The sequence below is a fragment of the Tursiops truncatus genome, chromosome 20, assembly GCF_011762595.2.
Source record: "Tursiops truncatus isolate mTurTru1 chromosome 20, mTurTru1.mat.Y, whole genome shotgun sequence".
In the NCBI taxonomy this organism is placed as follows: Eukaryota; Metazoa; Chordata; class Mammalia; order Artiodactyla; family Delphinidae; genus Tursiops; species Tursiops truncatus.
In genome coordinates this window covers 32654925-32667075 of record NC_047053.1, presented here as the reverse complement: position 1 = coordinate 32667075, position 12151 = coordinate 32654925, and the positions used below count along the sequence as shown (strand labels likewise).

The 12151-nt window shown below is 46.6% G+C and overlaps 1 protein-coding gene across 14 annotated transcripts in view; it reads left to right on the top strand.

Annotated features, from left to right (window-relative positions):
* HEATR6 (HEAT repeat containing 6) overlaps positions 1-12151 on the top strand; it is a 130071-nt gene that overhangs the window by 60573 nt on the left and 57347 nt on the right. For 6 of the 14 annotated variants that reach the window (XR_012328516.1, XR_012328521.1, XR_012328517.1 and 3 more), the window contains one exon: positions 6468-6601. The exons of the other annotated variants lie outside the window; for them this stretch is intronic. The gene's annotated coding sequence lies outside the window, so the exon portion shown is untranslated. Of the gene's footprint in view, positions 1-6467; positions 6602-12151 lie in introns of those variants that run through there. 14 annotated transcript variants of the gene reach the window in all.

The window sequence follows — 12151 nt, the reverse complement described above, 5'->3', positions numbered from 1 at the left end:
CAAAGGGAGGCGCACCTCTTAGGAATTCAGCAATGGCAGCGTTGATGCTAGCAGACAGCCTCCAGCCTGGAGAAATAGGCCTTTCCTCTGCTTAGAATACATCATCTTCCAGAGGCTCATGGCAAGAGGAGACTGCAGAAAAGCAGAAGTGAAGGTGGGGTCCTGGGGTGGGTGTGAGGAGAAGCTCCTTCTGGAGACCATCTTAGTGTCTGGAGGGGCATGGACCCCCAATGCCTCGCAGTCGGCTTCCAAAAGAGCACTTGAAAGAACCCAGTGAGACTGCTCCCCACTACCCCTGTCCTCCACTAACCCTCATTTAGGGTTCAGCCCAGGCTTCCCTGACCTCCCAGCTGATGCCAGAGTCCCTGGTGTAAGTTCTCAGAACAGCTTTGTTTTTCCTCTATAAGGTTCATGTGGCACTTTGCAATAAGATGTGTGTAAGTAGTTTGATTCACCTCTGTCTCCCCGGCCAGACCGTCAGCTGTACGAGGCAGATTGTGTTGGGCTTTGCTCTTGGATCGCCAGCGCAGCGTCCGGGGCACAAAGCAGGAACAAAAAAAGGATGGAAATTGTGTGAATGAAAGGGCAGGGGTCTTGCACTTTTGCAGCCCTTCCTGTTTGGGCTCAGAGACATGCAGTCTCCATGACCTAAGCCCTGTGCCCAGGCCTAGGGGACAGAGACTAGAGAAGATACACCCAACCCTGGCCTGGCATCCAAAACACACATGAAGACCAATAAAAATACAGCTTTACAAGTTCACCCCAAGAGACTTGGGCATCTAGGATTTGTATGTTTAACAAGGTGCCCCAGGTGATGCCAAGCTGCCTATTAGGGTTGAGAATCCACAGGTGTTGTTGCCAATAGGTGTAAGGAACCGAAGATACCAAAGCGCAGGAGCCGAGGGCCCACCTGAAGGCTCACGGAAGGTTTTCTGGTGGAAATGACACCTCAGCCAGGTCTTGATCAAAGTGAGTGACATGGAGAAAGGAGAGAAAGGCTTCTGGGTCAAAGGAACAGCATGAACAAAAACAGAGACCGGAGACCGCGTGAGGCATGCTCATGGGTAAGGGCAGTGGGATTGAACCAAAATGACAAGAGTTCGGGCTCCTGGTAGAAAACCAAGCACAAATCACCCACTACTTAACTGGGCTCCCAGAAACTTCTGGGTGGGGAGCCCACATTTCAGCAACCCACAGAGAAGTTCTTCTGCACCACCACCCCCTTTTTTTTTGCGGTACACGGGCCTCTCACTGCTGTGGCCTCTCCCGTTGCGCAGCACAGGCTCCGGACGTGCAGGCTCAGCGGCCATGGCTCACGGGCCCAGCCGCTCCGCGGCATGTGGGATCTTCCCGGACCAGGGTACGAACCCGTGTCCCCTGCATCAGCAGGCAGACTCTCAACCACTGCGCCACCAGGGAAACCCTGCACCCCCTTTTAATGCAGGCCCCATTCCTATTTTTGGTTCCATTTACCTTCTTTTCTTATCTTCTTTCTCTATGGAGACTGTGGCCTTATAGAATAGCCTTCTGAGCCCAGTGCCATGAGGGCAGTATTGCCAGGGCCTTCCTTGATAAATAGGCTTGACTTAAGAACTCCAAGTTGTCCTGGCTAGAAATAAGAGATTGCTGAAGCTGACAAAATGGCGGCATCCGCAGCCAGCAGCTATGGCCATGGGTGTCCAGTATGGCAACAAAGGGTCATCTTACTTGATAAAGAAGTGATGACTGGAGCATGACGGTCAGGCCGCAGGGGGACCTGCACATCATGATTCACCTGTCTTTCCTGGACCCAGAATGGGGGCGGTGGGCTAAGACTGGAAATGACGGAGGGGATGCACATGGGATGGGAGGGCAGACCCTCAATGACCTGCCTTTCCTGGAGTGGCCGCAGTCCACGAGCCGGGGGCTTCAGGCTGTAGGAACCATCTCTCGCCCCCACCCTGGGCTCCCATCCATCCTTCCACATCTTTCCACTGCCTCCTCTCTCCTCGCTCGTTCCGTCCTCTTCTCCCCTCCTGCACGGTTTGGTCCACGGGCCTCAGCTGGGCTGGCAGGCACGTGCTCCCCCTTAAGTGGACTTTTTAAACTGGACTTTTCTACTGAGGCTGGCTGTTGCCTGGACAGGTTTTCTAAGACCCGCGAATATGCTGCAGAGAGGAAGGGAGAGTCCTGGGCACATTTCCCCCCACTTTGGAGGGAAAGGGAGGTGGCCCGTAGGAACCGGTGTGGATCTGAAGTTCTCAGCGTCCGCGCCAAGCTGTGGAGCAGGCGTCTTCTGAGAAATGCCCATGCCACAGTTCAGTGCCGCCCCACCGGAGCCTGAACTATCTTGTCTGCTGTCCAGTTACAAATTAATCTCTCGGCATCAGTGATTAACTTACTCGAGCCACAGGAGCTGCTGAACCAAAACAGCCCCTTGGGGTGAAGAGTGTCCAGCGTCGTGTGGTGTGTAGCTCTGCCTGTGACCCTCCTCACTCTGGGCCTTGTGCTGTGTCAGCAGGGGAACCGGGAGGCCAGGGTCCCACTCTGGGCACTGCTGCTCTGGAACGCTCCCCCAGCCCCTCAAAGTGGAGATCCGCACAGCAAAGGGCTGGGGTTTGTTTGTCCAGTATGTTTGTCTGCAAGGAAGGTTTTTAAAATGGGGTTGAGGTGGGTATATCCTCTGGAGACAAATGCCACCCGAATACAACAGGCTGGGACTGATATGGAAGAATGGGGAGCCAAACTTAGGGATTTGACGGATGTTCAGGGAACTTACGGGTCATCTCTTAGAGTATAAACCGTCACAGTGGGAAGAGGCCCTGGAGATCATCAGTCGCAACTTCCTAATCCTACAGACACCAAGAGAGAGGGCTTGACTCACCAAAGGTCCCACTTTAGAGCCAACAGGAGAGAAAGAACACATGTCAAGCTGTGTGTGTTTGTCAGATGAAGGCTCATTTCTTCACCACCGTGAGGATAGGCAGCATACCACTCTCTTTGGAGAAAAGACCAGGGAATCCTTCCATACAGCACTTCTACCATTTGAAGGTCTCCAAAGTAAAGTTTCCCTGGTTTTTCTGAATAATCCTGAAAAATCTGGTCTCACTTCTTAGTTCCAGGGCTTTTCAGCAATTTAAAAATGATGGCTTTATTCACCTCAGTGGTCATCCCCAGAAAACCCATAATCCCCGTCTAACCATGAGAAAAACATCAGACAAACCCCAACTTAGGGCCATTCTATCAAGAACCTGACCAGTCCTCCAAACCGTCAAGGTCATCAGAAACAGGGGAAGCCTGAGACACCATCACAGGTCGGAGGGGCCTAAGGAGACAACGATAATTAAATGCAATGAAGTGTCCTGGATGGGATCCTGGGACAGGAAAAGGACGTTAGGGAAAAAGTAGTGAAATCTGAATAAAGTGTAGAGTTGAGTTAATAGGAAGGTAACAGTGCTGGCTCCTTAGTTGGAACAAATGTACCACAGTAGGTAAGATGTTAACAATGGGGGAAACTGGGGGATGGACGTATGGGAATTCTCTACTATCTCAGCAACTTTTCTATACATCTAAAACTTTTAAAATAAGGCATTTATTTAAAAATTTTTAAATAGTGCCTTTTGATTTACCTCAGACTGGAATATTTATGAGATGTTTAATCACAGTGCCCATAACGTGGTAGGTGTGGAATAACAAGCATCTGAGAGAGGAAAGCAGGAACAGGGAGGGAGGGATGGACAGAGGAGAGACAGAGCAAGAAGACAAGGTGACACGGAGGAGGAAGACATCAAGGTACAAACTACAAAAGTAACTGTAACCATCCAGCCACCAATGACCGCACAAACAGAAGGTGGTACATTCAGAGTGGAGTATTATTGGCCATAAAAACGAATGGAGCCCTGATCATTGCTACACTGTGGATACACCTTGGAAATATCACACTGAGTGAAAAAAGCCAGACACAGAAGGCCACATTACTGCATGATCCCATTTATGTGAAATGTCTAGAAAAGGCAAAACCACAGGACAGAAAGTAGATTAGTGGTTTCCAGGGATTGGGGGCAGGGGAGGTGGCAAATGACTGCTAATGGGCAAGGAGTTTATCGCGGGGCTGATGAAAATGATCTGCGATTAGATGGTGGCGATGGCTGCACAACCTTGTGAATATACTAAAACCACTGAACTGTCCCCTTTAAACTGTCCCCTTTAAAAGGGTGTCCTTTAAACTGTCCCCTTTAAAAGGGTGAATTTTATGGTGTGAATTACATAATAAACTAAAACATAAAATGAAAATGTTAAAAAGTCAATACAACTTAGTCTCTTCCTTCAAGGAGCTCCCGGTGTGCTGGGGGAGACTGTTTCGGTCCAGGCAAATGTAAGCCTTTCCCCTTGTCTATAAGCTGCACGGGACAGGAGCTGTGATAGTTTTGTTTACTACTGATCCCAGCACCCAGCACAGTGCCTGGCCCCTAACAGGCTCTCAAGAAGTACTTACTGAATGAAAGATTGAGTGTGTGAAGTCCTACGACGGTTACAAGGTCACAGAGGAGATGCTAAAGGTGCTCAGAAAAATCCAGGGTGCTCAGAAAATCCACAGGCTGTGACGTGGACAAGGTTGACCGTCCCAGGACACCATAAAGATTTTCAAAGCCCTCCCCTGCGACTAATCCATGTGACCCTGACTCACCAAGCGAAGTCTGACAAAGGTGCCTCCTTCCAGCCCACTGCCTACTCCTTCTCCCTGGGACCCCTTCCTCTGGATACCACAGACTTGCAGAAGCCTGAACCGGTCTAGACCAGCTCTGCTCTGCTCAAGGAGCTCACAGTTTAGAGAAAGAGGTGTATGTGCACACACTCCGCTTCTGATTGCTGTGTGCTGAGAAGGAGAACAGAGGCCAGTGCCAATGGCAGTAGGGGGAGCAGTTCATGAGCCTGGGGCAGAGACAGGTCCCCAAAGGCTTCCCAGAGGAGGTGACATTTCAGCATGAGGGGCCTTGAAACACGAGGAATGGATTGATTCTGAAACATGATTTCTGGGTCGGTATATCTCCACTCTACCTTTCACAAATGGTTGTTTGTTTTCCTGTTCCTCCTTCCAAGGAGGGCTTCATAGATCCTTAGAGATAGCCTTTAATATCATCACCAAAGCCCCCATAAGACCCCCAACGTGACTCAGCTACCCAAAGGTAAGTGCCACAAAAAATGAAAACTGCCTTTTGACTTTCTTGAGCCAGAAGGAAGTGAATATTTTTGAAAGTCTGGTTTCAAGTGCCTTAATACTGGGCGGCTGAGCCTGGCAGTGGAGTGTCATTGACATGTGAGTGACTTGGCAGACCGCTCTCCGTCACAAGCCCGACCAGCGGGGACGGAAATCTGCAGAACTATGCACTGTAGTCTTGGCAGAATATCAGAGCCGGAGGAGCACAGGATTTGCAGTCAGACAAAGCTGGGTGTGAAAAACAGTCGTGCCGCTCACCAGCTGTGTCCTCTTAGGAAAAACCCGAGTGAACTTTTTGGCCAACCTAGTACAAATCCTGAGCTCAGTTTGCTTGTGTGTAATGTGGCGATATAGTCCCCAGCCACCTTGGGTTGCTCTGAGAGTTAAAAAGGATAGTGTGTGCAAAGCATCCTGGTCAATAAAAGTCCCTCAACAAATTGCAGGTATTATTTTTCATTGTTTATACAATTATGTTATATAGAGACACCTTGTCAATTTGGAGGGTATTTGAAAAATTTCCATCCCCAAACTCCCTCTCACCTTCCAGTTTATTCTAAAACCTATTCAAAGAACAGACTGAGCTCTGGAATTTTCTCCTGGGCTAAACTGCCAATGGAGTTTCTATACCGTTTCATAGTGAGTATTTATGATGAAATTACAGAACCACAGACACTGAATTGGAGACAGGGAAGCTCCTCTGCCTTTTAGCCTTGCCTGTAAAACAAAAACACAAACACAGCCTCAGTGGATATGCTGAGGATGAGAGGTTTCGTCCATAAAATATCTCAAGTTTTAAGGTGAAATCTGATTTCAGTGACCATCTCTTATCGTCTTCAGCATTGCCTATTGCACTCCTTTAAAGTAATACCATGTGGTTGTATAAACTCACATGATTTAAACAGGAGAAAAAGAGAAGGAGAAGGGGGAGGGGCAGGGAGGGGGAGGGAGAGAAAGAGGAGGAAGGGGGAAAGGACAGGCATTGGTGCTTTTAAAAACACCCCAGGTGATTGCAATGTGCAGCCAGAGGCCCATTGGATGGGGCCAATTCCCTTTGGCACTTACCCTATACCCTCTTGGTAAAATAGTAAACAGGAAATACTTGCTTCCTCAAGTCTCCGTACAGGCCTGGTTGGGTTTAATAAAATTGCACCAGCCTGACATTTATTGTACTTGATGGATATGGCTGGATGCCACACGCTTATTGTGAAGCATCACCAGGAACGCTGGGAACCACAACAGATCAAGGACAAGGCTGTGTATTTGCCTTTAGGTGTTAATGGAGGAGCCCAAGGCCTCAGCCCAGTGAGGGTTGCTGTTTAAACACTGGCTGATCTACCAGGGATTTCAGATATTCACTGGACACTCTAAGCTGTTGACCTGATCACAGACACCACATCCAAAGAAGTAAGTCAAAAAAATTTTTTTAAGAATTTTTAAAATTAAAGCCTAGTTGTTTCTTTTCAGCTTTCTGGATTGCTGCTTTCAAGTTGTTTCTTGGGGACGGTTCTTGGTTTCCTCTTTGTTCATGTAACCACTAGATGGTGCACATTACAAAATATTAGCCTGGAAGCAGGGCTGCATTTATCATTTTTGCAGTGACCAGAAGGGAATCAGAGGTAAGGTTGCCAGATTTAGCAAATAAAAATAGAAGACTCCCAGTTAAACTTGAATTTCAGGTAAACAAATATTGCATGGGACACACTTACACTAAAAAATTATTCGTTGTTTCTCTGAAATTGAAATTTAACAGGATTGCCTGTATTTCACCTGGCCATCTTAATCAGAAGGGACTTCAGGGAGTAAGTAGATACTCTGTGGCTCTCAGCTTAGTCAGATACTAGAATTTTTGGTGGCATACCTGAAGGGATCAAGAGACTCAAAGCAACATGAAACAAGCCAGCAATTATTACAACACAATCTCAACACCTATAGTGTGACACTGTCTTCAGGGTCCAAAGCCCTAATGGCTAACCCTCAGCTCCCTGACTTGCCCCATGTCATTGTATGCATCCAGCTGTTCCTGCCCTGTCACACCTCTCATGTAATCAAGGCAAACTTCTGGAATACTCCAGCAAAGTCCGTTGCTTTCTTTGGCTTGAATGCAGCCTTACCCTATGCCTCCTAGCTTTTAAATTAAGCTGGACCTACATTACTTTGAGGCACACAATCTCAGTGTTCAATTTGACAGAGAATGGTGTTTGTCATTTGTAAGAAAAGCAAGTTTTACACGTTGAACAATTTGGTGGCAAACATGAAAAGTTTAGTGCCCATAGCAGACCTCCCTTGGCCAGCCTCAAGTTTGATGCCTCATCGAGAAGAAAGCAGGCACTTTACCTGCATTCTGAGTTCTTTCTTGACACAAATTGGCCAATCTCCCTGCTTGACCACAAGCTTTCTACAGGCAGGGACCATCTTTATAGCATCCTGCATAGAGAAAAGCTGAAGGGCAACCTTGAATACACATGCACTTGAAGTCCCCTGAATCACTGTTGCACTCAATGCACTTTCCAGACAGACTGGTTGTCCCAGTTGTGTAATCCAAGCTGTGGTCCACCCGGTCTCCCTGCACGGCAATTGGGTCCCTGCAAAGAAGAAAGAAGGAAGGAAATGGAGAAGTTAGAGTTTGCAAAAGTGAACCTTAAAGGCTACCCAGCTACAGCCCACTCTTATATCTGACTGTTCTCTGCTGAGGGGGAGAGGAAGAGCTGATCGTCAGAAATCTGTCTCAAACCCACTCTTAGGATCTAGTTTCTTCCCTTGCAAGATGATTGCTTGCAGGAGTAGATACATGGGAGAGTATATAGGTGACACAAGCCATCCTTTTTTTCCCATCACCCCCCCCCCAACACTTGCCTAGATCTGTTTCCTTTGAACAGCTTTATTGAGATACAATTCACATATTTAAAGTATACAATTCAATGGTTTTTAATATATTCACAAAGTTGTATAACCATCATCACAATCACTATTAGAATATTCTCATCACCCCAGAAAGAAACCCCCTACCCACTAGCAGTCTCTCACCACTGCTCCCACTTTCCACCCCCAGCCCTAAGCAACCATTAATCTACTTTCTGTCTCTACAAATTGACCTGCTCTGGACATTTCATATAAGGGGAGTCATATAATGTGTGGTCTTTTGTGTTGGTTTCTTTCACTTAGCATAGTGTCCTCCAGGTTCCTCCATGTTGTAGCATGTGTTAGTACTTCATTCCTTTTTCTGCTTTTATTTTATTTATCCATTCATCCATTGATGGGCATTCGGCTTGTTTCCACTTTGGGGCTATTGTGAATAATGCTGCTATGACCCTTCACGTACCAGTTCACAATCCATTCTTGACTCTGCTCCAGATCTTGTGAAACATTGAGAAGGGTCAACTCTCTCTTGTTTCTAGAAACTCATTCAAAGTAGAGCAGTCCCATGGAGATGTTGCCTCCACCATAAGAACAAAAAGAGAATATTCATTTAGCTGGAGGAGAGGGGACCCCCGGGAGCCAGGGACCTCTTCTTGGTAGATTCCTGACAACTTATGTGAGCTCATGGGCTCTGAGAAGTTTGGAGAAGATCATGAGGTTTTCCATCTGCAGAACGGGTACATGATCCCTTTGCTTCCTCCCAGCAGCCCCTCATTAAGACATCCACATCTAGTGAAATTTGGGTCCTAAAGTAACACCATATTTAAACAGCCTCATGGGAATTGTCAGACAGTGACATGTATGGGAGATATCCTGAATTCCTTAGGTCAACACATGGATAAGGGTGAACAGGAAAAGAGCCTGCATTTTTCAGATTTTCCTCACAACCCTCAGGGCATAAGGGTCCTGGAGAGGAAGCTGAGCACTCCTCCGGGGGAGGGGAAAGGAGGAGTCAAGATTGACTGGAGTGAGTCACCCTTACTCCCCTGCTGAGAGGCTCCTCCGACCCCGGAACTCTGCCCATCTTCCTGGATTCATTCCACACACCTTACTGAGCACCTTCTGTGTGCCAGGTGCTGCAAATAAAAATGCCATATCGCTTGGCAAGTGAGGAAACTGAGACTCGAGTTCCCAAGAAAACATAGCAAGTGATGCAGCAGAAATTTTAACAGAAGCAAGCTGACTACAGGGAAGCCATTACAGAAACTTCAACAATGATGAAAATGCAATGATTAAAATAATCTCCTACTCTCAAGGAGACTATAGTGAGGAGAACAGTAAATAAACAAAAAATTAAATAGACACAGATTTGTACCACAGGTGAGTAACACAGAGAAACCCTGGGGTAAAACCGAGGAGACTTAAACCAGTGGTGAGAGGAGGGGAACACAAGGTGGTCAAGGAAGTTCCCCCCAAGATAATGAGGTTTGAGAAACAAGGACGAATCTACCAGGGAAAGGAGGGGAAGAAGGGTTTCCTTGCAGAGAGAGAGCAGCAGATACAAAGGCTCCAAAATGGCAAATATTGGTAGCTGTAAGAAGTCTGTAAACAGTCAATGATTGGAGCAGAGGGTATGAGCAGCCATCCAGCTTGGTGAGTGATGGGCAGGGGTCGATAACAAAGGGACTTTCCTATCACACCGGAAGTTGGATTTTATTCTGAAACTTATGGGAAACCATTGGAGGGTTTTATACTGAGGTGGGGAGGGAATCTAGAACTGTACCAAGTTTACTTGGGCAACATTGTGGATCACAGATTGGAAGGGGCACAGGCAGAAGCTACAAATACTCACAAACCTTTTTCAAAGCTGCTGGGGTCTGCAGAGTGTTCTCCAGGGAAGTCACCCTGCTCTCACGGTGGGGTGTCCCTCCATGGTCTTCCTGGGTCGGCTCCTGTCGTCCTCTTCTTGTCCTCACCTTGTTGGAGTAGACCTCTGTGTACAAATCCTAAGAAAACTTGTTTTATAGGTAAAATTTCTGGGTTCTTGTGAGTTTGAAATGTCTTTATTGTGCCCTCACTCTTTTTTTGTTTTTTTAAAAATTTTATTTATTTATTTGTTTATTTTTGGCTGTGTTGGGTCTTCGTTGCTGTGCGAGGGCTTTCTCCAGTTGCTGCGAGCAGGGGCCACTCTTCATCGCGGTGCGCGGGACTCTCACTGTCGCAGCCTCTCTTGTTGCGGAGCACAGGCTCCAGACGCGCAGGCTCAGTAGTTGTGGCTCAAGGGCCCAGTTGCTCCGCGGCATGTGGAATCCTCCCAGACCAGGGCTCGAACCCGTGTCCCCTGCACTGGCAGGCGGATTCTCAACCACTGCGCCGCCAGGGAAGCCCGCGCCCTTACTCTTGATAGAGAGAATTTCCCTCAGAACTTTTAGGCATTGCTCCACTGTCTCGTGATGATTGCAGTCTGTTTCTTTCCTTTGATCTCACATTCGAAAGAGTGAGCTTGTGCTTCTCATCCTCTTGAGCATTATACTTCAGCTCTACCAGCCTTCTTGTCATTCCTTGCACATATCAAGCCACCTACGACTTGTTCTCTCTTCCTGGAATTTTCTCCCCAACTCTGCTCATGGCTGGCATCATTTCATTAATCAGGTCTGACCTCAAATGTCAGCTCTGAGAGGACTTCCCTTACAAACCTAGCTAAACTAGCAAATACTAGATGTGCAAAAAAGATTTATCAAATTAATTTAAAATGATTAATTAATTAGTTGATTCTAACTAGGATTCTGTGGGAATATTTTAGAAAGGAGCTAAGTGTTTGGACTAGGCCACATTTGCAATCTAACTCATTTTCAGTTGGCTATGTATATGGGAAAAAATGAATCTCTAAGTCCTACCTCATACAATACAGAAAAACTTATTCAGGTGGCTTATAAATCTAAATATAAAGAAAAACTGATAAATATTCTAGAATAAAACAAACTGTCTTCATGGCCTTGGAGGATTCTTTTTTTTTTTTAATTATATTTTTATTTTTGTCTGTGTTGGGTCTTCGTTGCTGAGCGTGGGCTTTCTCTAGTTGCAGTGAGCCGGGGCTACTCTTTGTTGCAGTGCGTGGTCTTCTCACTGTGGTGGCTTCTCTTGTTGTGGAGCACGAGTTCTAGGCGCACGGGCTTCAGTAGCTGTAGCACGAGTGCTCAGTAGTTGTGGCTCACGGGCTCTAGAGTGCAGGCTCAGTAGTTGTGGCGCACGGGCTTAGTTGCTCTGCGGCATGTGGGATCTTCCCGGACCAGGGCTCTAACCCATGTCCCCTGCTTTGGCAGGTGGATTCTTAACCACTACACCACCAGGGAAGTCCTTTGGAGGATTCTTAAACAGGACACAAAAAGTACTAACCATTAAAATAAAACAATAAACTGGACTAGATTAAAATTTAAAACTTCTATTCATTAAAAGACACCATTAAGAGAGTGAAAAGGCAAGTGAGAAAAGATATTTGCGATATACAATACACAAAGGACTCATCTTTAGAATGTACAAAGAACTTTCACATTTAATAAGAAAAAAGGAAGACAACTCAATAGAAAAATGGGCAAAAGGCTTGAACAGGCACTGCACTAAAGAAGTTACCCAAGTGGCCAATAAACATAAAAATAATGCTCAATTTCACTATTCATCAAAGAAATGCAAACTAAAACATAATGCAATACCACTATGCATTCAGTCTTAGTCTGTTCGGGCTGCTGTAACAAAATACCATAGACTGAGTGGCTAATAAACCACAGAAGTGTTTTTCTCACAGTTCTGGAGGCTGGGAAGTCCCACAATGTAGGCACAGATTTGGTGTCTGATGAGGACCCGCTTTCTGGTCCATAGACTGTGCTTTCCAGCTATAACCTCACATGATGGAAGAGAAGAAGAATACCTCTGGGGCCTCTTTTATAAGGGCACTAATCCCATTCATGAGCACTCTGCCCCCATGACCTAATCACCTCCTAACGGCCCCACCTCTAAACACCATCAAACTGGGGGATTAGGTTTCAACATATGAATTTTGGGGAGACACAAACATTCAGACCATAGCACTTACCAAAATGG